The following is a 27,271-nucleotide window of genomic DNA, read 5'->3' as shown; positions in this document are numbered from 1 at the left end:
CCCCCGCATCAAGTTCTGCAAGAAGAGCACAGCTGACCAGCGCCTAGTGGCCATTTGAGACTTCTGACCAAATGCATTTTGGGAACTGTAGTCCAAACTTCCAAGGACAAACCCAATCAATCATTCAAGGAATTTGTAAAGCGCACTACTCACCCGTGAGGGTCTCAAGGCACTGAGGGAGGGGGCGCTGCTACTGCTCAAACAGCCAGGTCTTGAGGAGTCTCCTGAAGGAAAGGAGGTCCTTGGTCTCACGCAGGTGGGTCAGAAGAGTGTTCCACGTCTTGGTGGCGAGGTGCGAGAATGATCTGCCGTCGGTTGTAGTTCTGCGGATGTGTGAGATGGTTGCGAGGGCAAGGTTGGCAGAGCGGAGCTGTCGGCTTGGGGTGTAGAAGGAGAGCTATCTGTTGAGGTTTTCTGGTCCAGTGTTGTGCAGTGCTTGGTAGGCATGGGTGAGGAGTTTGGAGGTGATTCTCTTCCAGAGCTTCTGGAACCATGGACACTCCAAGGAACCAAAAATGACTTCTGGAAGAAGATCCAGAAGTTTGGAAAAGTTCGGAGCAACTTTGTGAAAAAGCTCCATAAGGTGACTGAACAGTCAACAAGAGTCAAGCTGATCCCACTGAAACTCCGGAGCTTTTCCCCATCAACGAGACTTCTAGGAATTGAGCAGGACTTCACACTGAGGCAAGCCAATGATGTTGCATTGCAAGCCAGCCTTAAGAGGACCCTTGACCAACGCCGAGAGAAAAGATCCAAAAAAGAGACTAAGGGCTCTATTGTGAGTCTGGTGGTCCGAAAACCTCCAGACATGTGGTGGAGGTTGGACCACCGTGGCTGTGACAATCTGATTGCCATATTATGACCCTGCATGGCTGAAAGACAGGCATATCCGCCAAGGTCTGTGATCCCGACATGAAGATGGTGGTAGTGGTTGTAATCAGCCATGCCGGCGCTGAGGTCAGCACTGCCGTGTTGATTACAAATTTGTTCTCTGCCAGCCTTTTTATGGTGCTTCAACCACCATGTAAAACTGGTGGAGAACAAGTGTTAGAGGCCACGGGGCCCTGTATTGCCAACAACATTTGCGTGGTTCAGGCACATGTGGGGTTCAGGTCAAGGGTGGTAATGCTTACGTGCTCATGTCCTATGTGGTTCCAGCTGCGTTGTAAAGGTCGTTTCCCCTAACTGCTCATGAGCCAAGCTACCAAGGGTTGAGTAAGGATGAATTTTTTGGCACTTTGACTCGACCTAGTGTGGAATTGTGGCATGTTAATAAGTGTAGGTACTTACCTGCCCTTACTAATAATCCACTTTCCAACAGACAGGAGTAGGGGCACAAGGTTTGGCCGGTTGGGGGATGCGGTCAGTGCAGAAGCCATCTCTGCATGCCAGACTCAGAACTATGAATGTCTTCCAGGAATTCAACCATCTGTTGCATTTGGAAACTAAGCCCCAGGATGCCATTCATAATCGCTGTCTGGCTTACAAAGATGCTGCGTAAGAGGTCTAAAGCCTCTTCACTGAGCACAGCTGAGGGGACAGGGATGGGGGAGGTGCCTGTTGTAAAGGAGACCCCCATTCCTTTTAGGGGAAGGATTGGCCAATGGGGGAACAATAGGGAGGGTGGAGATTCCAATTTGGATTGCAAACAAGGATGCAGATGGAACAGGTTCTGTTGGGTCTACTACCGTTAGGGACTGGTCTTCTGTGGAAGCCTTTGAAGAAGATGTGGAGCTGGTGGCCTTTGTGCCATCCCCTCACCTTTCATGCTACTAAGTCCGTCAGTGTCCAATGTCTCTCCATCTGACACGCAGTGACTAGCAGCTTTCCCACCTTCGTGGCCAATGTCTCAGTTGACTGCTGCTGCAGATGCTGAAATAACACATGCAACATTTTTATCATATGTGCAAATCAAAATGGTCACAAGGTAATCTGATAGTGCATTTCCTAATTTAAATTGTTCACCTTCTTAAAGTCTAGAAAATATAAGTAGACTTTACCATTACCCCATACATGTAGGTAACATATTATGGACCCATTTGCACAAGGTTACCATCATTAGTCCCATTTCATTTTAGTTCATCTCCTTTAAACACTTCAAATTCCTCATGGAATCATTTAATAGCTCTGAATGCTACAGATTGGTTGTTTTAAATAGTGAACTCATGTCACATAAATAAATATTTAGTGTAAAAATGTTTTAATATGTACATTGTCAATCTGCAAACGCCCTTTTCTAAAACTCCTGTGCTCCTTCATTGATACATCATCTGGACCTAACAAGGGACACAAAAATGTTGTTTGGGGTATGTGTAACTTTGTCGCTAATATGTACACATACCCGCCTGTTGGCAATAATGATGTTTGCATACTAAATTCATGTTTTGTGAAACAGTCTGGCTTGTATGCACCTTTGTGAAGGAGTAAGGCTTCATGAGGATCTCCTACTGTCAACATTAAGTGATTTGAATCTCACCGTGAAAACCTATAAAATGTTTTGTTCTAAGAAACATTGCCTTTGTACACATGTGTCTAGACATTTGGGACCAGATGTGCAATATTGTTTGGTCATAATGCCAATTCACCATGACTATATCATAAGTGCATTGTCTGTCATATCACCTGTGATAGGGCCAACGTTACCTCACCACATTTATTATGGAGCTTCAGTCTGACCAAATACTCAATTGGGGCCTATTTGGTACAGCTGTCCCTCATAACACAGGCAGAATCCAGATACCTCCTATTGTCTTATGCAGGCAGGCATGTGTCTGTTCAAAATAGTCCTTGGGTTGTGATTTAATCTAATGGCAATCTTTATCACAAATCAGTACAAAAAACACATCATCATACACCTTGTGCAAAACTTCTACCTACCAGAAGCCCTCTTGAGCATTGGATGTGTGTCAACCTTGATGTTGATGCCATAAATCATTGCTGTAATAAAAAATTGTTAACTAACAATAAGAACTCAAAAAATAACTTCCCTCCTTGATGCTGCTTTTGGGCTCTCAGTTGCCCATCAAGGTCCGCATAGGCTATTAGGGGGGTCAGGGTGCGGCGCACGTGCTCTATCCATTGGGAAGACAGGCCAAGTTGGACTTGGGATGACTTGAGTGTCCAGTGTCAGATGTCATCCCACCTTTTGTGGCAATGAATGCTGCACCACTTATACACCCTCAGGGTCCGCACCATCTTGGCAATAGCCTTCTATGTTGTCTTCTTCTGATGGGCATTGACCTATGTGGAAAGGAAAAAATAAATAAAAATCTGTTTTGTGAGGTTGTGCTTGTCTGTATTGCTGTGACACAATTTTGTGACATCCATCACAAGCATTTCTAAACGGTTAGTACAGATTATTTACCAAGATTTAAATTTTTCTAGGAACTACTAATTTTTAGTGACCTGTTGAGTACGCTCAGTATTTCCAATGCCCTCATGTTACAAATCCAGGCCATAAACATCATCTAGGCCAGGACTCTGAAACATTTCCTCAAGTGGGAGCTACTTCTGAGTAGTACAAATCATTGTGAGCTAGTGAAGGCTACAAAACATATACATTATTAGCACCCCCCACCACAGCTACATTGCCTTAATGTCTAATGTTTTTAGAGCCCGGTACAATGGTTTGAACCACATACAATGACTAAGGGCAGTATGGAAGGGCTTCCTTGTGTTTTAGTGATAGCCTGTTTTTTGCTAATGTATGAACAAGTGTGTGTGTAGGAAAGGGACATCGCTATATAGGTGGTTGAGGACCTGTGTCATATGTACTTGCAGCACAGGATATAAGTTTCACCGTATGTGGCATCATTACAAAGGTGAAAAATATAGTTATTTTTCTGAAAATGGGGTAGATTTAAAAGGAAAAAATATTCTGACAAGTCCATAACTTGTAAGTTTTTTCTTGCAGTTTACATTGCTCAAATTTAAAGATGTGGCTGCCCTTTTCACTTATGCTTGTGGTACAGTGTCTACTGGCCACTGGAAGTAAGGGGCATACAATCTGTAAATTATGTGATTATGTTCCCAGCCAAATTATTGAGTTGACTACACTCCAATCACAACACTTCACTCCGGGACTAAAAGGGACAAATTGGCCTTTGTATTTAAAATTGTGAAAAAAAGTTATGTAGAAATATATTTCCCATTCAAACATATACCTGTTCCTCTGGGTTCCCATAGAGTATGCTGTACTGGGACAGGACCTCTGTAGGTGAGGAGTTCTAAACCCTCAGCTGAGAAGTTAGGGGCCCTGTCACCTGCTTTGCTTGGCATCCTGGCTCCAAGAGGTTGATAAAAGCAGCAAAAGTAGAGGAGGTGTTGTTGGCTGCAGAGTTAGAAGTGAGCTTTTTTCGTAATGCGGCGTACATGTACACAATGTACACGAAAATGGACACAACAATTGTCTTTTGTGGGTTGACGTAATACATTAGACTATGGCTGTGCCGGTCCATAGTACATCTACTACCAGGTCAATTTCTGCCGACAGCCATTGGATCACCAATGTCCTGAAGACAAGGTCAGATGGCCACCATTTTAGGCATTTTTAAATGTTAGCTATGTCACCACCTCTAAAATGGTGGCTAGTTTGTTTACCAATGTAAAATATGTACAACACTGTTATATGAAAAAATCATTATAATGAAATGTGTTACTGTTTTTAAAATAAATAGTGACACAGTGTATGTTACACTTCAGTTAACAGAATTTTAGAAAAGAAAAAAAATATTGTGTAAATAATAAATTTCAAATGTATTATTCACACAATATGTAAAAAAAATATCAGCCATACAAAATTGCTATTCCAAGTTGTACCATCAATACAAAAATGATGTGTAGATATATGTCACAAAAACACATATAACTTTACAAAGACATAAGATATGTTTTTATTATTAAAGTATTGTCTGACCTTTTTTTAGAGATAATTAATTTTTTCGAAATTCAGATATATGAACCTAGGGAGAGGTAGAAGACGATAGCCTCAAATGTTCATACCTTTTCCAGACCATTTCACAATGGAAGAAAGATATCTTTTCAAACAAATTCATATTGAATAAGCAAAATATTCTGGATTTATGTCATCAGCCCAAGCAGATCTTCCGTCTCACAACAGGAGTCTCACAGCAATAACACCATTAGTAAAATCATGGTAGTACTCCATTTTGTCGCCACATGACCCTTTCAATACACTGTGGCAGTATCTGGAGGCATGCCACAACCAACTATCATTGGTGTGCTACAAGAAGTCCTCTCTTCAACAATGAGGCATATCAACAGCTTCATCCAGTTTCCAGAACATGAGGATTTTGCAAATGTGAAGGGAGATTTGTATGCCTTGGGTGACATACCACATTGATGGCACACATATTGCCTTGGTGCCACCACACCCCCGGGAATAGGAAGAACTCCCATTCAATCAATGTGCAAGTTGTCTGCTTACCAGATCTGTACATCTCAATCATGGGTGCCTCTTTCCTAGGGTCAACACATGATTCATTTATAGTACAGAACAGCAGCATACCCCTGCAAATGTCACAATGTGCACCTGAAAGCCCCTGGCTTGTTAGTAAGTAAAGTAGGATAATTAGATTTATTTATAGTTTAGGAACATACAATGGGATAAGATTCTATTGCTGAACATATTTTTTACTTTCATATAGGAGATTTGAAATGCAGATATATGAACCCAGGGAGAGGTAGACGACAACAGCCTCAAGTGTTCAGACATTTTCCAGACCATTTCACAATGGAAGAAAGATATATTTTCAAATAAATTCATATTGAATAAGCAAAATATTCTGGATTTATGTCATCAGCACAAGCAGATCTTCTGTCTCACAACGGGAGTCTCACAGCAATAACACCATTAGTAAAATCATGGTAGTACTCCATTTTGTCGCCACAGGACCCTTCCAATACACTGTGACAGTATCTGGAGGCATGTCACAACCAACTATCATTGGTGTGCTCCAAGAAGTCCTCTCTTCAACAATGAGGCACATCAACAGCTTCAACCAGTTTCCAGAACATGAGGATTTTGCAAATGTGGAGGGAGACTTTTATGCTTTGGGTGACATACCACATTGATGGCACACATATTGCTTTGGTGCCACCACACTCCCGGGAATAGGAAGAACTCCCATTCAATCAATGTGCAACTTGTCTGCTTACCAGATCTGTACATCTCAATCATGTGTGCCCCTATCCTAGGGTCAACACATGATTCTTTCATATAACAGAACATCAGCATACCCCTGAAAATGTCACAATGTGCACCTGGGAGCCCCTGGCTTGTTAGTAAGTAAAGTAGGATAATTTGATTTATTTATAGTTTAGGAATGTACAATGGGATGAGATTCTATTGCTCAACATATTTTTTACTTTCATATAGGAGATTCAGCTCCTGAAGGCCAGACTTCGCTGCCTGTATAAGACTGCTGGAGCCCTTCTCTACTCACCTGATAAGGTGTGCCAAATCACCGTGACCTGTAGCATGTTGCTCAACATAGCCCTGCAATGGAACATCCCAAACATCACTAAGGATGAAGACCATGAAGAACTACCAGGTAAAGATGTAGAAATGGTAAATGAAGATGGCAATGGTGAAGAAGGAGGAATTGATAAACATCAAGCTGTCATTGACCACTTTGCATGACTTTGAATAGATCCTTGCCTAATGTTACATTCACTGTCAGAACAGCTTGTAATGTGATGAAAATATCAGTCTGTGCTGAACAGTTTTAGGAATAGCTAGGTTCAGAAAGATCCTGGGCAAGGTTTTTTGTTGGTCAAAGCTTTGACACTTTGACTACTGTGTTTATGCACATTTATTATCTTTGATTGATCTTAGTGAGTGTGTTCTCATATAATACCATTTGTAAGATGTCTGCTTTGTCAGGAAAATAAATTAATTTATTCTTGCTCATCTGTTATAGGATTCTTCAATGTGTCATCTCATTGGACATTTCAAAGTTGTGACATTTTCTGTTATATGCTGCTGTTGCCAAGTACAAACGGAACATGTGTTAATCCTGTGAAAGGCACACACACTTGGGATGTACAACTCTTCCCTGAAGACAACTTGCACTTTGATTGAATATGAGTTTTTGATATTGATTTAGGTTTGTTTTCTGATGTATGATGCCACCAAGGCAATATGTGTTGCTTCACCGCTTGTGTGGTTTGAACCATTGCATACGCAATACTCATCTCAATTTATATTTGCTAAATCCTCATTTTGTGTTAAAGTAGGAGGGTGTTGATGTGCCTCATCATTGTTGGATGAAATTCTTGTAGCATCCACTTTAGGTTGTATGTGACATTTCACCAGATGCTGCCACTGTGTATTGGATTTGATCCTGTGACAACAAAAGGGAGTTCTGCCATATTTTCACTATGGTTGTCACTGATTTATGATTCCTCTTGTGAGTTAGGTTTTCTGGCCCCAGCTGATGACATGAATCAGGATTAGTTTCCCTATTGAATCTTTTTTGTTCAAATTCCTTTCATCCATGGTGTCAAAGTCTGGAACTGTACTTGTAACAATAGCATTAATGATTTGGTTCATGACAAAATTGTACTTCATTTTCCTTTAGTTTGACAAACAAATTTGTATTGGAAATGGATGTGATTAATACATCAAGATTTTATACTGATACTAATTATGTTGCATCTTTAGAACTTGGAGAAACATTATCTAAATGTAGCAATTTCTTTCAAACTATCTTTATGTTTTCTGATTTTTTCCAAAAACTATGGAAACAAAAATAATTAAAAAAATTATAACACAAGAAAAATAACACCAGTTTTTGAATGTGTATGTTAAGTTTTAATTTTAGAAATACACATGAATTCAAGCAAGATAAAAACAATATACAAATGAAAAACAAAAACAAAACAGTCAGTCAAGGTGAATGAAACTATTTTTGAGAGGCAACTTAGGTGGCTACCGGTATTTCTGCTTGTGGCAGGGTCTCCTTTTCTGTGGTTGAGACAGGTGTAGTGGGGCCAGATGCTGTAGGGCAACAGAGAGGGGCAGATGTTGCTCGGAACATCCTGCACATATTGTGTTAAATGTCGAACAGCACCCCAGTCAGGGAGCTCGTACTAGAGTTGTGACTCTGCATTTCTAAAATGTGCTCTCTCTGTAACTGCTTCATGTCCTAGAGCTTTGTAAAGACTTGGCGCATCATGTCTTGAGACTTATTTAGTGGTCCCAAGATTTTGTCAATGGTAGTCTGTATGACAGTGTACCCAGTGATCTCACTTTGCAGGTCCACAGATTCCCTACCATGGCCCCAACCCCCATTACCCTGTACCTTTGAGTCATTGTGCTCATTCCACCACGTCCTTGATGATGTTAGTGTTGTCTCAACAGTAACCAGGATGGGGGCCACGTTTAGTGTGATATTACTTTGGATGAGGAAGTGGAAGTATCCATTGGTGGAGGAGTTGTAACAGCTGGGCTAGGAGGTTTAGGTGTGGGCAGAGTGAGACTAACTGGAGCTGTCTATCCAGACAGACCAGATGGAGCAGGCAGCTCACCATCATCTGGACTTGTAGGAGCGGAGTCCTTACTATAGGCTTGATTTTGCTCTGAAGTGGTGGTATCCTCTGTGGCTGATGGTTGGTCACATACTCTAGGTACAGGTCAAAAATGAATTCCAAGAAAATTATACTGTAAGAGTCTGGATTATGAAGGAAATGGCTTTTGAGGTATATATGAAGCAGCCTGAAGGGAAATAATTATGCAAATAATGATATGATTAGACCGTTCAGTGCTTGTTGCAACTTGCAAACACATTAGAAATTACACTTGTAGAAAGTTTAAAAAAACACTACATCCAAAGAGATGTCCTGGAAAGTAATACTTGGGAATGGTACACGTGATATACCACACAGTCAACCCAGCTCATTAGAGAGAAGAAATGTGAAGGAAACCATTCCAAATCGTAGCATGCTAATAATCAGACTTTTCATAAGACTTTGTAGGATTTCTGACATTAGTCATCATATCAAAGTTGCTAGATACATTCAATATCAATACAAAGTAGGTTCTGCCTGCAACATGAGTTGCAAGAAAACCTTTAACTAAAATACTTTGATTTGTATGGCCAATGCCATCAATTCAGTGTACTGAGATGCAAGAGACAACATACAATTTTGGAAATCATGCCAATTTAAATCATTGCATCAAATGGGGTTTGTCTTATGCATGAGACTTTAACACATGTTCATGTATGTTAGAAAAGAGAGGATGAGAAACATCACAGTGCAAATATGTTTTCCAGAAACTGATGCAGGGCATCATGGTAGTTGTAGACATTTCAATTTAACATTACCAGCCAGGAGCTCCGGAAGCACTGGTATGACCGAAGAGTTGCCATGGTGGAATCCCAACCAGGACAGAAAGTTTGGGTGATGGAGCTTGTAGCTCCGAAGACTCTCCAGTATAAGTGGTCTGGGCCCTACCCCATACCTGAAAGAAAAGGAGAGGTCACCATCTTATTTGACCTTGGCAGTTTTAAGAATCCCAAAATGATATTACATGTCAACCACCTGAAGCCCTATTTTGACAGAGTTGATGTGACTATGCTCATGGTTACAGACAATGGACAGGAAGAAGAGAGTTAACCTCTCCCTGATTTCCTCCTCAGCAACCCAAAATATGGTTCTGTTGATGAAATAGTCTTGTCAGATACCGTCACAAGGCAACAACAGACTGATTGCAGGTATGTCCTAAACCAATATGCTGAGCAATTCTCTCTGACCCCTGGTAAGACTAACTGGTGTACTCATGATGTAGACACTGGGGACAGATGGTCTATCAAAAACAAAATTTATAGACAGTCAGACCATGTTATAAGTTAGAGTCAGGTGTCATTGAACCCTCCCAGAGCCCCTGGGCTAGCCCAGTAGTTTTATTCCTCAAACCTCACTCCAAGGGAGAGAAAAAGGAAATGGGTTTCTGTGTGGACTATAGGGGCCTCAGTGTTGTAACAAAAATGGATTTATATACAATTTCAAGAGCTGATGAGGTCATAGGGAGACTAGGGGTATTCAAATATCTGAGAACCTTTAATCTTACACCTGGGCACTGGCAGATTGGACTGGTCATGACCAGCCTGTGTCTTTTATAAGCAGAAGACTACTCCCCAGGGAACAGAAATGGAGTGTCATAGAGAGTGAAGCCTTTGCTGTGGTCTGGGCCTTGAAGAAGCTGAGGCCATACTTATTTGGCTTTCACTTCATAGTTCAGACAGACCCCTGGCCTCTCAGGTGGCTTCAACAAATGAAATGTGAAACTCCCAAACTTCCTAGGTGGTCCATATCTCCACAGGGAATGGACTTTGAAGTGAAACACAGACCTGGGACTGTCCATGCCAATTCAGATTACCTTTCCAGATTCTTTCACTTAGAGTATGAAGACTCCCTAGAGGAAGAGTAGTTTCATCACCTTTCATTTGGGGTGTAGTGTGAGAAAGGGCATCTTTTGACATGGATAGCACCCCACTTTCTGTATGGGAAATGATGTAGTTTCAAACTGTAAGTGGCCTGGGTCCCTGCAAAACAGGTTCCCAGGGCCAGATCTCTTTCCTCAAAACTGTACTATGCTTGGTACTTCAGCCGCCTTTGTAAGTCCCAAGTAAATGGTACCCCTGCTACCAAAGGCATGGGTACTGAAGCAGGCTCCCAGCTCTGCAGCACCAATTGTGCCACTCTGAGAGGCCCCACACTAGCCTCATGTAGAGTGCCATTGCAAGTGCATGACAAAGTATATCCAAAGTTGCAAATTTGAACTGGCACTCACCAAGGGTGGCATGTCCACTAACACTGCATGCTCTATAAGTAAGTCCCCCCTCTGGCAGGCCTTGCAGCCCTAAAGTAGGGTGCACTATAAGGCATGTGAAAGCATGTGTTTGTATGAACAACTATGCCCCTACTGTGTCTTGGCTAACTCTTAGACATAATAAGTGTACAGGAAGGCCATAGCAAATGCATGTGCTGGACAATGGTCATTATGAGTTACCTAGCTGCATGATGGCCTCTCTGAACCGTGGGTTGTTTTGTACCAAACAGTCTTGGATTTAATATGAAATGTACCCAGTGGGCACCTCAGCGCCGTCCTCTGCAAAACCTAACAGCCCTGGCATGGTTGCTGAATGATCCTAACCAACCTGCCACCACCAGACATGATTCTGGACTCCTGGGGTGAGAGCTTGTGCTCTCAGAAACAGAACACAAATCCTTTCCTGGGCAGATGTGTCACACCTCCTACCTCAGACAGACACCCTGCACCAACGGTCAGCTTCAAAGGCTTTTATTTCTTTGAAATCTTACCCCACTTCCACTGCTAGCAGCAGAAGGATGCCCAATGGTTTTAACCCCACATTAGGCAGGAAAACTGGTGGGAAAAATTTGCAAGTATAGGAGGAGTTGTCATCCTCAGCCTGCATCACCCCTCAAGTGTGGTAGACAAGGTGACCACTCCATTTCATTTTTCTCCATCTTGGATGGTAGGAAAATAGCCAATCAGGGTTAGCGATGTGACCCCTTCTCACAGGAAGTGGTCACTTAGTGGGTGTAGCCACCCTAAGGTAAGTGACCCATTGCCACTACCAGGTACTCCCATAACACCCCCAAATGCAGTATTTAGAGGGTATCCCTAGATCACAACTTCAGATTCAATGGACACAAGAAGACCAGGACAAAAGAAGACCCAGGGCACGAGAACTGAAATCTTTCTGCACAAAGAAGAAGGCTCCAAACCCTGCCTGCTGCTCCAAGGACACGACCATCGCCGCTGAGGTGTTGCATGGAAACCTGAAGGACTCCACAAGTTTTCTAAAACTTTCCAAGACCCTCCTTCAGAGTGAAGGTATCCCTCTCCTGCAGCCTGCAGGCAAGGAACACATGAAGTCTGGTAAATTGACCAGCTGCTGACTAATGGCCCAGACTCGGCATACCAACCAAATTCGGCACACTAGCCCTTAAAGACAAAACTAGCTACTGTGTCATGTTTGGTGACACTGTGACTCCCCAGGGCTTTGGTTTACCATTACCTGGGGTACTAGACCCCCAATGTCAGACACCCAGAAGCAAAGTGCACTCGGGACCAGTCAAGGGACTTCAGGCTATTCAAGAACCACCCCCAAGAGAAGCCCTGCTGACCTGCAATCTACCCTCAAAGTTGCCTATTCCTGAATCCAAGGACTCCAAGATGCAGGACTCCTGACTGACCTAGCTGTCTGGCCTCCCTGGCCCCTGCATTGACCACCCAGCTATGCTCTATGGGTCCCTAATCCCTAGTGACATCCATCCTCCAAGGGTACCCAGCGGACTTACCTTTAAGTCCATCTGTGCAGTGTGTTTCCAAGTGGTCCCCTTCTCCTTTGGATGCCAGCTCCTCAACCTTGAGCTGCTGATCCCCCTTGAACCGGAAACCACCCAATGGTGACATTTGTGAGAACATTGCTTGATTGTATATGCATTTTTAAAGTGTTTCCCATTGATTCCTATGGTGCGTAATTACACACAAAAACAGAACATTTTCTAAACTTTGAAAAATCATAACAAAGGAAGTACTTTCCATATATTGATGATCTTGGTCTTAAAATTATTACAAAAAGACAGAAGTATTTTTGTAAATTGTTCTTGAGGTATTCTTCCAAGTGTTTGCCACATTTATTGATAATGTGAGTATAACAAATGCTTCGCACATCTCTTGGATAAGTCTAACTGCTCGTCCACACTTCCACAAAAACAGAGCAATAGGTGGTCTGCTTTTCACTTCTATATACCACAGTGGGTTTTCTTTGACTCTCTGCGGAGTAAACGGAATTTTTGTACCCTATATAGAGAGCCAGTCTCCTACAAGAGTTTCTTCCGGAGCCAAGGTAAGAATGTTACAATAGTTCAATAGAGCCTTGGGCAGAGTGTGACATGTTAGCTCTATTTAGTGCTGAATTCAAAGGAATAGAAAGATTTTCTGGCAAATAAATACCCAGGAGTTGGTTCCTTTAACCAATGAATTAATGCACGAGACAGCATAGCTATCCAAATCAGAAATGATACACAGATCTCTGATTATTTGGGAAGAAGTCAGAGGAACGAGCATGCTAAAAGACCAATTATCAATCAATTAATCAGTGTTTCTAAAGCGCAACACTATCACCCTTGGGGGCTAGGGTGCAAGGTTTCCATCAAAAAGCTAGGTCTTGAGTTTCTTTAAGAAGTCCGCAAGGGAGAATGCTGCTTGGAAGTGGAGAGGCAGGGTTTTCCAGGTTTTGCAGTTATGTGGGAGAAGGAACAGCCACTGCTCTGGTTGTGATGGATTCAAGGTGCGAAGGAGTGCAAGTGAGGAGGAGTGCATATGTCTGGCAGGTTGGTGGAAGTTCAGTCCAGGTTGATGTAGGCCAGTCCTTGATCATGTAAGGCCTTGTAGGCATATGCACCTCTTCTGGATGGGGAGCCAGTGGAAGTTTTCTGAAGTGGAGGTAATGTGGGGAGGCCCAGGGCGAATCTGGCTGCTGCATTCTGTAGTGTCTAGAGTCTTTTGAGGAGCTGGGTGAAGATACCAGCATAGAGTGTGTTGCTGTAGTCAAGGAGGCTGATGATAAGGGCTTGAGTGATGCCTTTCCTGGTTTTGACTGGGATTCATCTGCAAAACTAACTCCATATTTATACTTTGGTGCTAGACCCGTCTAGCGCCAAATTTATGGAGGTAAAGTCATTTTTGGAAGTGGAGACCTACCTTGCCTTAATGAGATGCAAGGTAGGCGTTCCCATGCAAAAAATGACTCTATGGCCTTAACACCATATTTAGGGGCATATTTATACACTGTGGCATATTTATACTCTACACCGAATTAGCGTCATTTTTTTTACTATAATTGGGTGCAAATCTAACTCCATATTTATACTTTGGTGCTAGACCCGTCTAGCACCAAGGCCCTGATTTATACTTTTTTTGCGCCGCATTAAGGTAATTTTTTGACGAAAAAGTGGCACAAACTTACAAAATAATGGCCCTTATTTATACTTTTTGCTGCAAAACTGCACTAACTCAGTTTTGCACCAAACAGTTTAGCACCGGCTTGCACCATTTCTGTGCACCAGCCGGGCACCATATTTATGGAATGGTGCAAGCCGGTGCAAAGGGAAGGCTAGAGTAAAAAAAAAATGACTTTAGTCGGATGGGGCTGGCAGTATAGAAGAAGAGGATTTAGCACCAAAAAATGAATTCAGACAGGTTAGAGTGAAAAAAAAATGACTCTAACCAGAGTAGTGTCATTTTATGGTGCTAAACCTACCATGCCACATGACTCCTGCCTTAGAAAAGTTGAAGTCATGCCCACCACCCCAATGGCCAGCACAGAGGAAAAGGGTCCCCTGGGCATGGCCATTGCACCCTGTGCCATGTAAGGGGGCCCATTTCAGGCCCCCCTATGGCACTTTCAAAAATAAAATAAAATACTTACCTGTACTTACCTGGGATGGGGTCCCCCATCCTCCGCAGTCCCTCTGGTGTGGGTGGGGTGCCCCTGGGGCCTGGGGAGGGCACCTGTGGGTTTATTCCATGGTGTTCCACCATGGAAATAGGCCCACAGGTCTCCTAACGCCTGCCCTGACCCAGGCTTTAAAAAATGGGGCAAAGAAAGCTTTGCCCCATTTTATGACCCCTCCTCCCTCCCTTCCACCAATTTTGCATGGGAGTATAAATATGGCGTTAAGGCCATAGAGTAATTTTTTGCACGGGAACGCCTACCTTGCATCTCATTAAGGCAAGGTAGGTTTCCACATCCCAAAAATGACTTTAACTCCATAAATTTGGCGTTAGACGGTTCTAGCACCAAAGTATAAATATGGAGTTAGTTTTGCACCGAATTAGAGTAAAAACAAATGAAGCTAATTCAGTGCAAACAGAGTAAATATGCCCCTTAGCGTCAAAAAAATGACACTAATCTGGTTAGAGTCATTTATTTGGACTCTAACCTGCCTAAAGTCTTTTTTTTTTTCCGCAAGCCTACCCTTTGCACCGGCTTGCACCATTCTATAAATATTGTGCCCAGCTGGTGCTAAAAAATGGTGCAAGCCGGTGCAAAACTTTTTGGTGCAAAACTGCATTAGTGCAGTTTTGCACCAAAACGTATAAATAAGGCCCTAGGTCTTTGGGTTCAGTGGTGAAGGGAGGCAGCCGGATGCTCTGACTATGTCCTATCAGGAAGGATGCGATCCATTTGAGTGCATTCTCTAGTACACCGATGTTGTGGAGTCTGTTGGTGAGGGTGTCAAATGCAGCTGAGAGATTGAGGACGATCAGGGCAGCAGTCTTCTCATGATCAAGAAGTGCACTGATGTTGTCTGTGGCCATGATAAGTCTCCATGCTGTGGTTGGCTTGAAATTATGAATGGAAGTTGGGAAATGACAAGTAGGTTGTTTTCTTCCAAGTATTTGGGAAGCTGTTGATTTATGGCCTTCTGGAGTACTTTGGTGGGGTTGGGGTCAAAAAATCGGTAGATAATTTTTGAGTTTGCTGGTGTCGGTGGATGATTTCTTTAGGAGGGATCTTATTTTTGTGTGTTGCCATTTGTCTGGGAAGACTGTTGTGGTAAGAGAGGTGCTGAGGATGCTAGAGAGTTGAACATGTGGTTGGGGCATAGGTCGGTGGGTGCTCTGGGGTAGATGGATAACATGATGGGCAAGGTGGATTGTGTGGTGAGCGGTGTCTATGTGGTGATCGTCCGTTTGCTGTACACTGGTTGGTCCATGCTGCTGAAGATAGGAACTGTGAGTTGGGGTTTGAACTTGTTCTGGATTGTGGCAATCTTGCTGTGAAAGTAGCCAGAGAGAGTGTTGCAGAGGACATGGGAAGTGTGGATTATGTTCTCTGTGGCTGCCAGGTTGGAGAAGTCTTTGACTATTTTGAAGAGTTCTTTCGTGCAGTTTGCTGCTGTGTTGATTTGGATGTGATGTGATTGAAAGAAGGTTACACTTAAACACCTCCTCTAAGAATCAGAACTTAGGGCCACATTTATACTTTTTGACGCAAAACTGCGCTAACGCAGTTTTGCGTAAAAAAAATTAGCGCCGGCTAACGCCATTCTGAAGCGCCATGCGGGCGCCGTATTTAATCAATGACGTTAGCCGGCGTTAGCCGCCGGCGCTGCCTGGTGTGCGTGGAAAAAAACGACGTACACGAGGCAGCGCCTGCGTAGGGGGATATGGAGCTTGGGCGTCAAAAAATGGGGCAAGTCAGGCTGAGGCAAATTTTTCGCCTCAACCCGATTTGCGCCATTTTTTTCGACTCCCAAACCCCATAGAAATGACTCCTGTCTTAGCAAAGACAGGAGTCATGCCCCCTTGCCCAATGGCCATGCCCAGGGGACTTCTGTCCCCTGGGCATGGTCATTGGGCATAGTGGCATGTAGGGGGGCACAAATCAGGCCCCCCTATGCCACAAAAAAAAAATAATAATACTTACCGGAACTTACCTTAATGTCCCTGGGATGGGTCCCTCCAGCCTTGGGTGTCCTCCTTGGGTGGGCAAGGGTGACAGGGGGTGTCCCTGGGGGCATGGGAGGGCACCTCTGGGCTCCTTCCGAATCCACAGGTCCCTTAACGCCTGCCTTTTCCAGGCGCTAAAAAACGGCGCAAAAGCGGCCGTACGTCATTTTTTTTGACCCGCCCACTCCCGGGCGTGAATTTTGCCCGGGAGTGTAAATACGGCGCACATGCCTCGGAGTCAATTTTTTAGACGGGAACACCTACCTTGCATCTCATTAACGCAAAGTAGGTGTCCACGCTAAAAAATTACGCAAACTCCATGGACTTTGGCGCTAGACGCGTCTAACGCCAAAGTATAAATATGGAGTTAGTTTTGCGTCGGAATTGCGTAAAAAAAAGCAACGCAATTCCGGCGCAAACAGAGTATAAATATGCCCCTTAGTGCTTCATTTAGACTCTGGTGGAGGAAAATACTCTGTCACAAATGTGATTGATATCCTCTCTGCCTCATTACGATCCCATGATATCCCATGGAAATCGTAATAAGGCGGACAGGCCATCCCAAAATGATGATGGACGAAGTGCTAAATACTCACCCTCAGTCACAAATCATGTTTCTTTTGCTCACCATGCCACCCCAGTATGGACCCAGCCATGAGCAAATCAGTCTTGACCCTGTTCCTCATGGGAACAGTCCAGCCCACACTAGCAGGCCAGGTCCTTCCTGGACCAGAAACAAGCATCCTGGGACCAGTTTCAGGATATCAGCCAAGCTAGCTTGAACCTAGTGGCACAGAGAGCATGGGACCCACGGCTGGACATACCCTTCCCACTTAGGGCAACTTTAGCAACACAAAAGGATGATGAACGGAGTGCTGAACAATGCAAACACTCACCCCCAGTCACAGATCTGGGTTTAATCCATCGTTCTTTTGCTCACCAAGCCACCCCAGTTCTTTAGCAACCCAAAAGGATGATGGACGGAATGCTGAACTGATTTGCATATGGCTGGGTCCATTGCATGGTGAGGAAAAGAAGAATGGATTTAACCCAGATCTGTGACTGGGGGTGAATGTTTGCATAGTAAAAACTGTGTATTTTAAACACATTTGTCAAACCCAGTACTATTAGAACAAACATGATGTGGATTTGAAAACATGTATAGACTACTTACACAGAGCTTTAAAGGAGGGGTTGAGCAAAATGAAGTAACAAGCAGTTTGAACACATGTCAGTACAAAGTACATTAAACAATTTTTTGGAAAGGGATTTCAATGTTGGGCCTTTTTTTGCCAATTTTCAGACATGCCCTTTGTGGCAGGATAATATGGCCCAGATTTACAAACAAATTGGTGCAGCACTGCGACAAAAGTTGTAGTGTAGTGCTGCACCATTTTTGAAACATAGGGATGTGCTGTATTTACAAAAATAGGGCACACCTCTGTGTTTCCCCCTGCACTGGCGCTGAGTTTAGTTGCCAACGCCAATGCAGGCATCCTTGCACCATAGTGCAAGGGTGTCTGGGTTGAGGGGTGTGGTTGTTTATGTACAGAAACAATCTACAATGGTGATTTGGCACTTCAATGTATGCTGCAGGATGCAGCACACATTGAAGTACCAAATCGTCATTTTTTAATGATTGTTTATGTGCAGGAAGGCACACCTTCCTGCACATGAACAATCACTCATGTCTTTTTGATCTTTCTATTTGTGTGGAAGAATGCAGCACACATAGTGAAAGCAAAAACAAGGAGGAAGAAAAGTATTCTTCCTTGTTGCTCCATGATAACGCTACCCCTGGGGTGGCATTAGTTTTTGGTTCTGCCACAAATTTACGATTTCTCATAAATATTGGGCTGCTTCAAAAGCAATGGGTGTTGCGGTGGAACACCCACAGCAACACCCATTGCACGATTTCATGCATTAGAAAACTGCATCAGAGGGGCCCATATTTACAAGAAGGTGTAAGCCACAAATAGGCTCCTTGCAAATATGGTGCTGTGAATAGAGCCACAAGATTGTCACTAAAAGTCACACTGCAGTGGTGTTTGGGCCTTGTAAATCTGGCCCTAAGTATCTATCATTGCATATCTAGAAAGACTCTCTAGCCCAATTGTTGGCCAACAATATGTTTACTGTCTGCTCATCAGGATGTTGCAAGATATGCTTTTTAGAGGCTGCACTCATCCACAGATTTTTTTTTTAATGAGCTTAGTGGGTTAACACACCTGCTTGGGGTGTATGACTGGCAAGTGACTGGTTTTATTCCTGATGCATTGTTCAGTTGAAGTGAAATAGACTGAATATCACTCATTTGGCAATATTATAACATGTTATTTGCCCTGCCATGAATCTGCAACATCTTAAACATAATATTGTTGTTGTTAGCACCCCACATTGAGCAATTCTCATATGAAATGCATGATAGAGCTTCATCTGTGCAGTAAACCACCAAGCTGGTGCTTTGACCTGTGATTACATCACTCCGAAGAAACAGAAACCGTGTCTTGTAATAACATACTTTATAACAACTAGCTTTCAGTTTTCTTCTAAGATCCATGGCACATACAGTGCCAAAAACACTAAAATATATTAGTGTTAATTCTTGAAGGAGCAATGTGCTTGTTTAAATATGCACTGTGTTCCTAAATTCTTCAGACCGCCTTCTGGCAGAATGACTACATTCTCTCTAAATATGGTTCTTAAATATCTGTAGTAATTACAGGAAAATGTGTGATGTATTTTTAACTCACTATGCTCAGAGTAATGCTGCATTTGACCGTCCTTGGTTTAGTTTGACAGCAGTGTAGTTGTTGCCAAACTACATTAGGTAGAAAGACATGGCACAGTTATGCAATACTTTTATAAGGGAAGTACTGCTGATAAGCTGCACTCCCTCTCCATAGACACCATACCAGCAATTTCCACATCTGTTTGCACTATGAGAAACTGATGGTAGTGGTTTTTGCTTTAAGCAGGAGAGGTGTGCATCATGTTATAAATACATTTTTATATACAGCATTCACATAGCCACGCTGTCTCTCAGTCTACCCAGTTCCTCCTGCTCCAAATACCTGAGCTATTCCTCATGGGACAATCCTTCTTCACCAAAAGAGCCACAACCCACTATTTCTGCTTGATTTATACCAAAATTAACACCAGCCCTGCATTTAGCACCTGTAGACAACCACTGAACCCAATGAAAACCTATACAAGCCATGAAAAACATCACAGCTTGCATGACCGAAGTCACCAACTGGATGAAGTCATTTATCACAAGACAGAAGCAGTGTTTAACATTTATTTATGAGCAATTTCTCCTGATACATTTCACCAGTTTTTTTCTTGGCACAATCTGTCAAGGGAAAACGGTGCAGTACAGCTATAGATACACAATTGAGAATCTGATCTGGTGTACAAACTTCTATTTGTGCTCTGATGAAATTAAAGGCACAACTTGGAATCAGAGCCTGAGTAAAGTCTGTAAAGTTACAGAAGGAAGGACGACCTTAATTTAACAGAGAATTGTTAATGTCTGTGTTGCTATTATTATGGCCCAGTAGCGCAGTAGGGTTCAAGTATATTGTACTACATTTTAATTGTATTTCTGTAAGGCCTAATACTCCTCATGGGACAATGAAGCTTGCTGCTCTATGACATTGCGATGGATGAAGTGTGTTTTTCAAGTAACCTATAAAGGTCTCGTGTATATTGTGCAAGATGGTCACAGTTTTTCTCTTGTCACATGTTGTCACTATAGGTGGCCAATAAGTTTACAGGGAGAGACAACTCAAGGGCCAGGCTTAGATCTTTAGAACCTGTTCACGAGCCCAGCCCTGAAAATGTTTACCATGTAAACCGCACACCACAAATATTACGTAAAATATGATAAAGTTGTTCACATTTTTAAAAATGTATTTATTTAACATGTGAAGCTTTGACATTTATATGTCACATCATAGCACTACACTAAGAAGTATTTATTAAAAGATATGAAGAAAAAAGAGTTTTGATTAAATAAAATATTTTCTTAAGGCGACACAATTTATGCAGTGAAGCTACGATTTATCCAGATTTTCTGGTTTCACTTTGTACAAATCAGCCAAGAAAAAGATTCTCATTTTCTTTATGTTAAGGCTTTGTTTTGCCACTTTGTGACCTCCCTCCAAAGACCAACTTGAAGCACTTCAGATGGCCACCGGTTGCATTACACAAGCATTCATTGCTTATAGGCAGAGGGAGATTAAGGCCCTGATTCTAACCCCGGCGGTCTTCGACCGCCGGGGCGAGGGTCGGCGGGAGCACCGCCGACAGACCGGCGGTGCCCCGCAGGGCATTCTGACCGCAGCGCTTTGGCCGCGGTCAGAAAGGGTAAACCGGCGGTCTCCCGCCGGTTTACCGCTGCCCTCAGAATCCCCCATGGCGGCGCAGCTTGCTGCGCCGCCATGGGGGATTCTGACCCCCCCTACCGCCATCCTGTTCATGGCGGGAAAGCCGCCATGAACAGGATGGCGGTAGGGGGGGTCGCGGGGCCCCTGGGGGCCCCTGCCGTGCCCATGCCAATGGCATGGGCACGGCAGGGGCCCCCGTAAGAGGGCCCCGCAAGGTATTTCAGTGTCTGCCTTGCAGACACTGAAATACGCGACGGGTGCTACTGCACCCGTCGCACCTTCCCACTCCGCCGGCTCGATTACGAGCCGGCATCCTCGTGGGAAGGGAGTTTTTCCCTGGGCTGGCGGGCGGTCTTTTGGAGACCGCCCGCCAGCCCAGGGAAAAACTCATAATACCCTCCGCGGTCTTCTGACCGCGGAGCGGTATTATGGGGGCGGATTTCTGGCGGGCGGCCTCCGCCGCCCGCCAGAATTAGAATGACCCCCTAAGTGATTTGCCCAGAATCACTGGACTTTGAGCTGATGCTGAGACTTGAACCTGGTCGGCAGCACTGGCCATAACACCACATCCTGGCTTGAGGGTGTGGTGGAGTGAAGGGGCAGGCAAAAGCTGCATGAAAGTGTGGTTTTTTTTAGGTTTGAGGTTCCAAAAGGACATTGAGCTGAGCCAGAGCCAGGTTTCAGGCTCGAACTTTCAGTTGCTTGCCTACCTCTTGTTTGGAATGTTTAGGTATAAGATGAAGAATTTTCTGTCCTTCAGCGGTTAAAGATAGTGATTCAATCAGTTAAAGGCCACCCAATTACCCCCAAAAGCAGCCTCTGTGGAAGTAAAATTACAGATGTGCTTTGCAGTACAACCAAACCTACTGTACACACAATCTGCCCTGCTCCTGGCAATGAATGATGATGATAGTAGATGGTGACCACTCTGCGGTCCTGATCCTTTTAGATCTCTCAGCCTCATTTGATACGGTCATCCACAATATACTCCTGGATCGACTGGATTTACTTGCCATTGGTGGGATTGTTCTTAACTGGATATGCTTTTATCTGTCAGAACAGTGTCAGGCGGTTGCTCTTCCACCCTTCCGTTCAGACTTTAAGGCTTTGAAACATAGAGTTCTGCAAGGATCAGCACTTAGGCCCTCATTCCGACCGCCAGGGTGGAGGGCAGAGGAAGCACCGCCAACAGGCTGGCGGTGCTTCCCGGGCCATTCTGACCGCGGCGGTAAAGCCGCGGTCAGAAAAGGGGAACCAGCGGTTTCCCGCCGGTTCACCCCTGGCCCAGGGAATCCTCCATGGCGGCGCTGCTTGCAGCGCCGCCATGGGGATTCCGACCCCCTTCCCACCAGCCTGATTCTGGCGGTTTACACCGCCAGAACCAGGCTGGTGGGAAAGGGTGTCGTGGGGGCCCCACAAAGATTTTCAGTGTCTGCTTTGCGGACACTGAAAATCGCGACAGGTGCCACTGCACCCCTGCAAATCCACCGGCTCCATTCGGAGCCGGCTTCCTCTTTGCAGGGGCTTTCCCGCTGGGCCGGCGGGCGATCTTTTGGAGATCGCCCGCCGGCCCAGCGGGAAAGTTAGAATGACCGCCGCGGTCATTTGACCGCGGTGCGGTCTTTTGGCGGTTTCCGCCCGGCAGGCGGCGTCCACCGCCCGCCGGGGTCGGAATGACCCCCTAAGTCTTGTTCTTTTCAATATATATATATATATATATGAGGCTGTTAATGACTCTTATTAAATCCCACAATATTAGATTTCTCAGCCATAGTGATGATACTCAACTTATTCTGTCACTTGACAGCAACCAGCAGACTGCTGTTGATGCCTTTCATAATTGTGTGAATTACATCATCAGTTGGCTAAATCTTAACTCTCTCAAATATAAAAGAGAATGACCGGAGCTTTTATGTTGCACAGCCAACAAACTCCCTTTTGCACTTCCATCAGACTTCTGGCCAGTACCATCTCATTATGAGCTGACGCAATCAGAATCAGTTTGTAACCTGGGGGGCACTTTTGACAACAAACAGTCCATGAAAATCCATGCCTGGATATGCTATTTACAAAGTTGCTGTCACTTGTTTTCATTACTCTGAGGCCTTCAGAAGATTCTTCTGTTGCGGCCTTCTACATCAAAAACTTTAGTTATATACGGTTTTGTATTAAGCAGTTTAGACTCCTGTAACGCTCTCCTGTTAGGAGTGTCAGAATACCTACTAAATAGACTACTTAGAGTTCAGGTTTCAGCAACCAAGCTGGAACCAGTGCTTAATTTGTAAATAAAAAGGTGCCGGTGCCCAAAGCACTTCTCTTAAACACGCAACCGCTGCAATTAAATGTGTGAACATGGAACACCGAGGCAGCTTAATCCTGAAGCCATCGTGGGCCTCTTCAATCCATTTAAAGCCACTCCCTGCCCCATGCAGCTCACTCCTTCAGCTTTCTACTTTCCCTTTTGTGATGTTTTTTCGTTTTTCCCTGGATCCGTTTTTCCCATATGTGTCTTTTGCTCGCAGCAAAGGCTTGAGGCAGAAGAATAAGCCCCGGAACTCAAAAATAAGTGCCGGTGCTCAGCACCGGAAACAACAAGCACAAATGAAAAGCACTGGCTGGAACTGAACAGATCCAGGACATCAGCAGCCTCTACTGCACTGAGGGATCTTTATTGGCCACCACTGCATTAGAGAGTAGTTTTTAAATCTCTTGGCACAGTGTTTAAAGCACTCCAGGGTCATGGCTCCATGCCACTGCTGACAGGATTCAAAAGATACTCCGCAGGGAAATGTCTTTGCTCCTCAACAGTCAATGTAGTCTGTATGCCAAAATTTAGGAAGTCAAGATAAGGTGGTTGTGTTCTCAGTGATAGAGCAGCTCAGCTCTGGTGTCAGTTACCGGCGTCTCTCAGATCCCTGTCTGATCTCGGACAATTCAGGAAAGCTTTGAAAACCTTTGTTTAGTTACAGATTTATTTTTCCTGCCTTCAGTCCTAGGCGAGGCTCTAGCGCCAGGATACCTGTATGTTGACAGTGCACTCCATAAATGTTTAAATAAATACATAAAAATAAACTGCTAAAAACAACAACTATCTGGAATGATAAGAGCCGAGGGACGTGGAGGGCTGAACCATTAATTAAAATCAATGATAGAACCTCATGACAGAATGCAACTTTTTCATTTAAGATTCTGTTTATATAGTGCCTTATGTTAAAAATGGCTATTTTAATGTGAGATATTTTAATTTTAATTACAATGTAAAAAAATTCTTAAATTGCTTTAGATGTAATAGCACCCGGGGCCTTACAAGCATGAGAAAGTGTTAAAAAATTACAGTATAGCGCATTATGGGGGTTATTCTAACTTTGGAGGAGGTGTTAATCCGTCCCAAAAGTGACGGAAAAGTGACGGATTTACCACCAGCCGTATTACGAGTCCATTATATCCTATGGAACTCGTAATACGGCTGGTGGTATATCCGTCACTTTACCGTCACTTTTGGGACGGATTAACACTCCTCCAAAGTTAGAATAACCCCCTATAACTGTTTTGCTCAAATACATTTTAAAGCAAAGGTATGTATGTTATTTCCCCTTTTTAGAAGTTAATCTGTCACAAAGTACCACTGTAGTGTATTTGTCAATGGGGAGAGGTATGCTAGTGAGACCTTTTAAGATCATCTGTTCTTACCAAGTTTTTGCCGCCTTGCAAATGGGCTGATGAGAGGCCGACCCCAGGGCGCAAAAGAAGAAATAAAAATAAATAAAAAATCCTCCAATTTTCAAAGTTGTTTGGATGGCCTGCAAAGTACAATAGACTAGCGTACACATCTGCTTTAGGAATCTCTTGTGTCCTGGAGGTTGCAGCAGCCTGGGTAACAGAGCATGGCATGGGGGACTAAAGCCCTATTAGCCCAATGGGCATTGCGCACCTGATGCATGGACGTTTTTGAGCCAAACCCTATCTACTGAAAAAAGTTATAGGAGTTCCTGAGGAAGTCGAAGAGGGGACATCGTAGACGAAACACGTGTTGACAATTGACAATTGATGGATGACAACTAATGGATAAAGACAATTGAAGGATAATTGGAGAAGTAGTGATGACAATAATAAGTGGTGATCTTGATTGAAACAAGAAATAAGACAATGGATGACTTAATCATGGGAAATTGGGGAATGTAATTTCAAGAGAATTGTATGAAGAAATTTTGGACTTAATAAACACGAATTGATGGACTCTGGACCCAAATCGACAACAAAGATAGTTAAGAGTTTGTTTTTGCAACAGATTGGATGTAGATATTGTCGATGCATTTGTAATCATTTATAATAACTTGTTTTTGTTTACTGTACTTATATTGGTGGAGATTAACAATTCATGCGTGTGCTGGTATATTTGGAATGTATTGGATAACATTGGTTATCGTATAGGGCGTCGCTCTTGGGGGTGGAGCTCTAACACAGCAGCACCGTGAAATATTGTATGGTTAAGATATGGTGATATAGAGCGACAGATACCCTTTTCACCCCTAATCAATAAGGTACTGAAAAAAGTAGACAGGGTTTAGCATAAAAATAAGAAAGCCTTTTTGAAATATGTGATATCAAGGAAAATGTTTTTATTTGTCCTTTCTTTTGCGACTTTGCGTGTGTGCTGCATTGCACAGTACACAAACAAAGTTGCAAAATTGTGTGTGTGAGATGCTCGTCATTCTAATTATGCTCCACAGCTGGGGAGAGAGCAGGATAGTGCTATATCTCTGTAGATGTGAAGCTGTTATGGTCTCTCCTCCTCACACATAGTAGAGAAGAATGTTTTACTGCCGCATTGCATTGCGAGAGAATTTAGTAACTAGACCCCCGATCTGTCATTAAATGTTGGTAACAACAAATGTCAGGTGCGTAATACATAATTACACAGAATAAAGCTGTGCTGGTTTCATTACAAAAAAATAATACACAAATACATAATTAATATTTCTAGCTATTCATGAAGATATACAATGTATAACATTAGTTTGAAAAAATTGTATACATGAATTCCCTTTCAAATACACATGAACTGAGCAACTGAACAAATACTTGGAAACGTGGTTGCAAATAGAGATTTCAGCAAAATAAAAAGTAATAGAGTGAATAAAGTGTGTCTCTATTAATTCGGTGTATTGTCATGCATTACTGAATCCGAATTCCCAAAGCGTCATGCATTACAAGTAATTAAAAATTGGTTTTCTCGTTAGCCATCCAGAGGTGATGCTAAGAATGGTTAGTAAAGTAATAATGCAGGGGCACAATAGGGTACAATATACTTTCCAGGGAATTTGTGCGAGCTTTACTATACAGATTTCAAAGGAAACTGTTCACATTCTTTTAGTATGAGCTTAGTGAAGCAATTGGAAAGCAGCCATGAGCGAAAATAGTGTTTCATACGATGATGTTACCAATTCATGTGTGTCAAATTGCAAGTGACACTAATGTGTCGATCTAGGATTTGTCACTTGGGAAATTATCATAATTGAATGCAGTATTTGGTGGTCGGGCAGAGTCATCATTCCTGCTAATATTTATTCCTGTTCAAATGGCATCATTTTTCGTTATATTTATGTTTCTTATGTGCATTTTATATACAATAAGTGATTATGAATATCTAAATCTCTTGCAACTCTTAGAAGATGTAAGATTTTTGTGTGCCTAATTTTAAGTCTTATGTACAACAGATTTGCTCCCTTCTATATAATCATACATTAACAGCACTTTGCTATTGTTTTGAAAGGAGTGCAGTGAGGTCGTGTACAATGGGTTTTGATTGATCATGTATAGTTTGTTCTTGCTCTTTTTTAGTTTATAGTTATGTTTGTGTCTTTGTGATGCTTTACTGTTTCAGTGCCAAAGATGCATTATTTTATTCTGTGTGTGGTGTGGCTGTTAGCCACTATTACGTTGCGACAATTACTTTTTTCTATGATTTGTTTTGCAAAGTTATATATGTTTAGTTGAAGTATATGTATGTGATGTATATGTGGTTTGCCGTGTATGGATATGGTGCTTGTTTGCACGTGTGTGCCATGTGGATACCGTACGCTAGTCAGAGGTACAGTTTAACATTTTCATTCTCCAACTGCCTGGACTTACTTGCTATTGCAGCTGCGTGCTTGGAAATCGTCTGAACAGGACAGCCCCACTTGGATAGACACAGAGAGTATGTGCTTTATCTATGCAGATGAAAGTGCCCAGGATGTCATAAATACAACCCACTAGGGGTTGTATGATGGAACCACGCATGCAGCAACCATGCATGCCTGAACAAAGCAGTCGGAACAACAACCGTGTTGTTTCCACGTATGCCTTTCCACGCATGCCTTTGCTA

The sequence above is a fragment of the Pleurodeles waltl genome, chromosome 1_1 (genome assembly GCF_031143425.1).
Source record: "Pleurodeles waltl isolate 20211129_DDA chromosome 1_1, aPleWal1.hap1.20221129, whole genome shotgun sequence".
NCBI lineage: Eukaryota > Metazoa > Chordata > Amphibia > Caudata > Salamandridae > Pleurodeles > Pleurodeles waltl.
Note: the sequence above shows the minus strand (reverse complement) of the source record.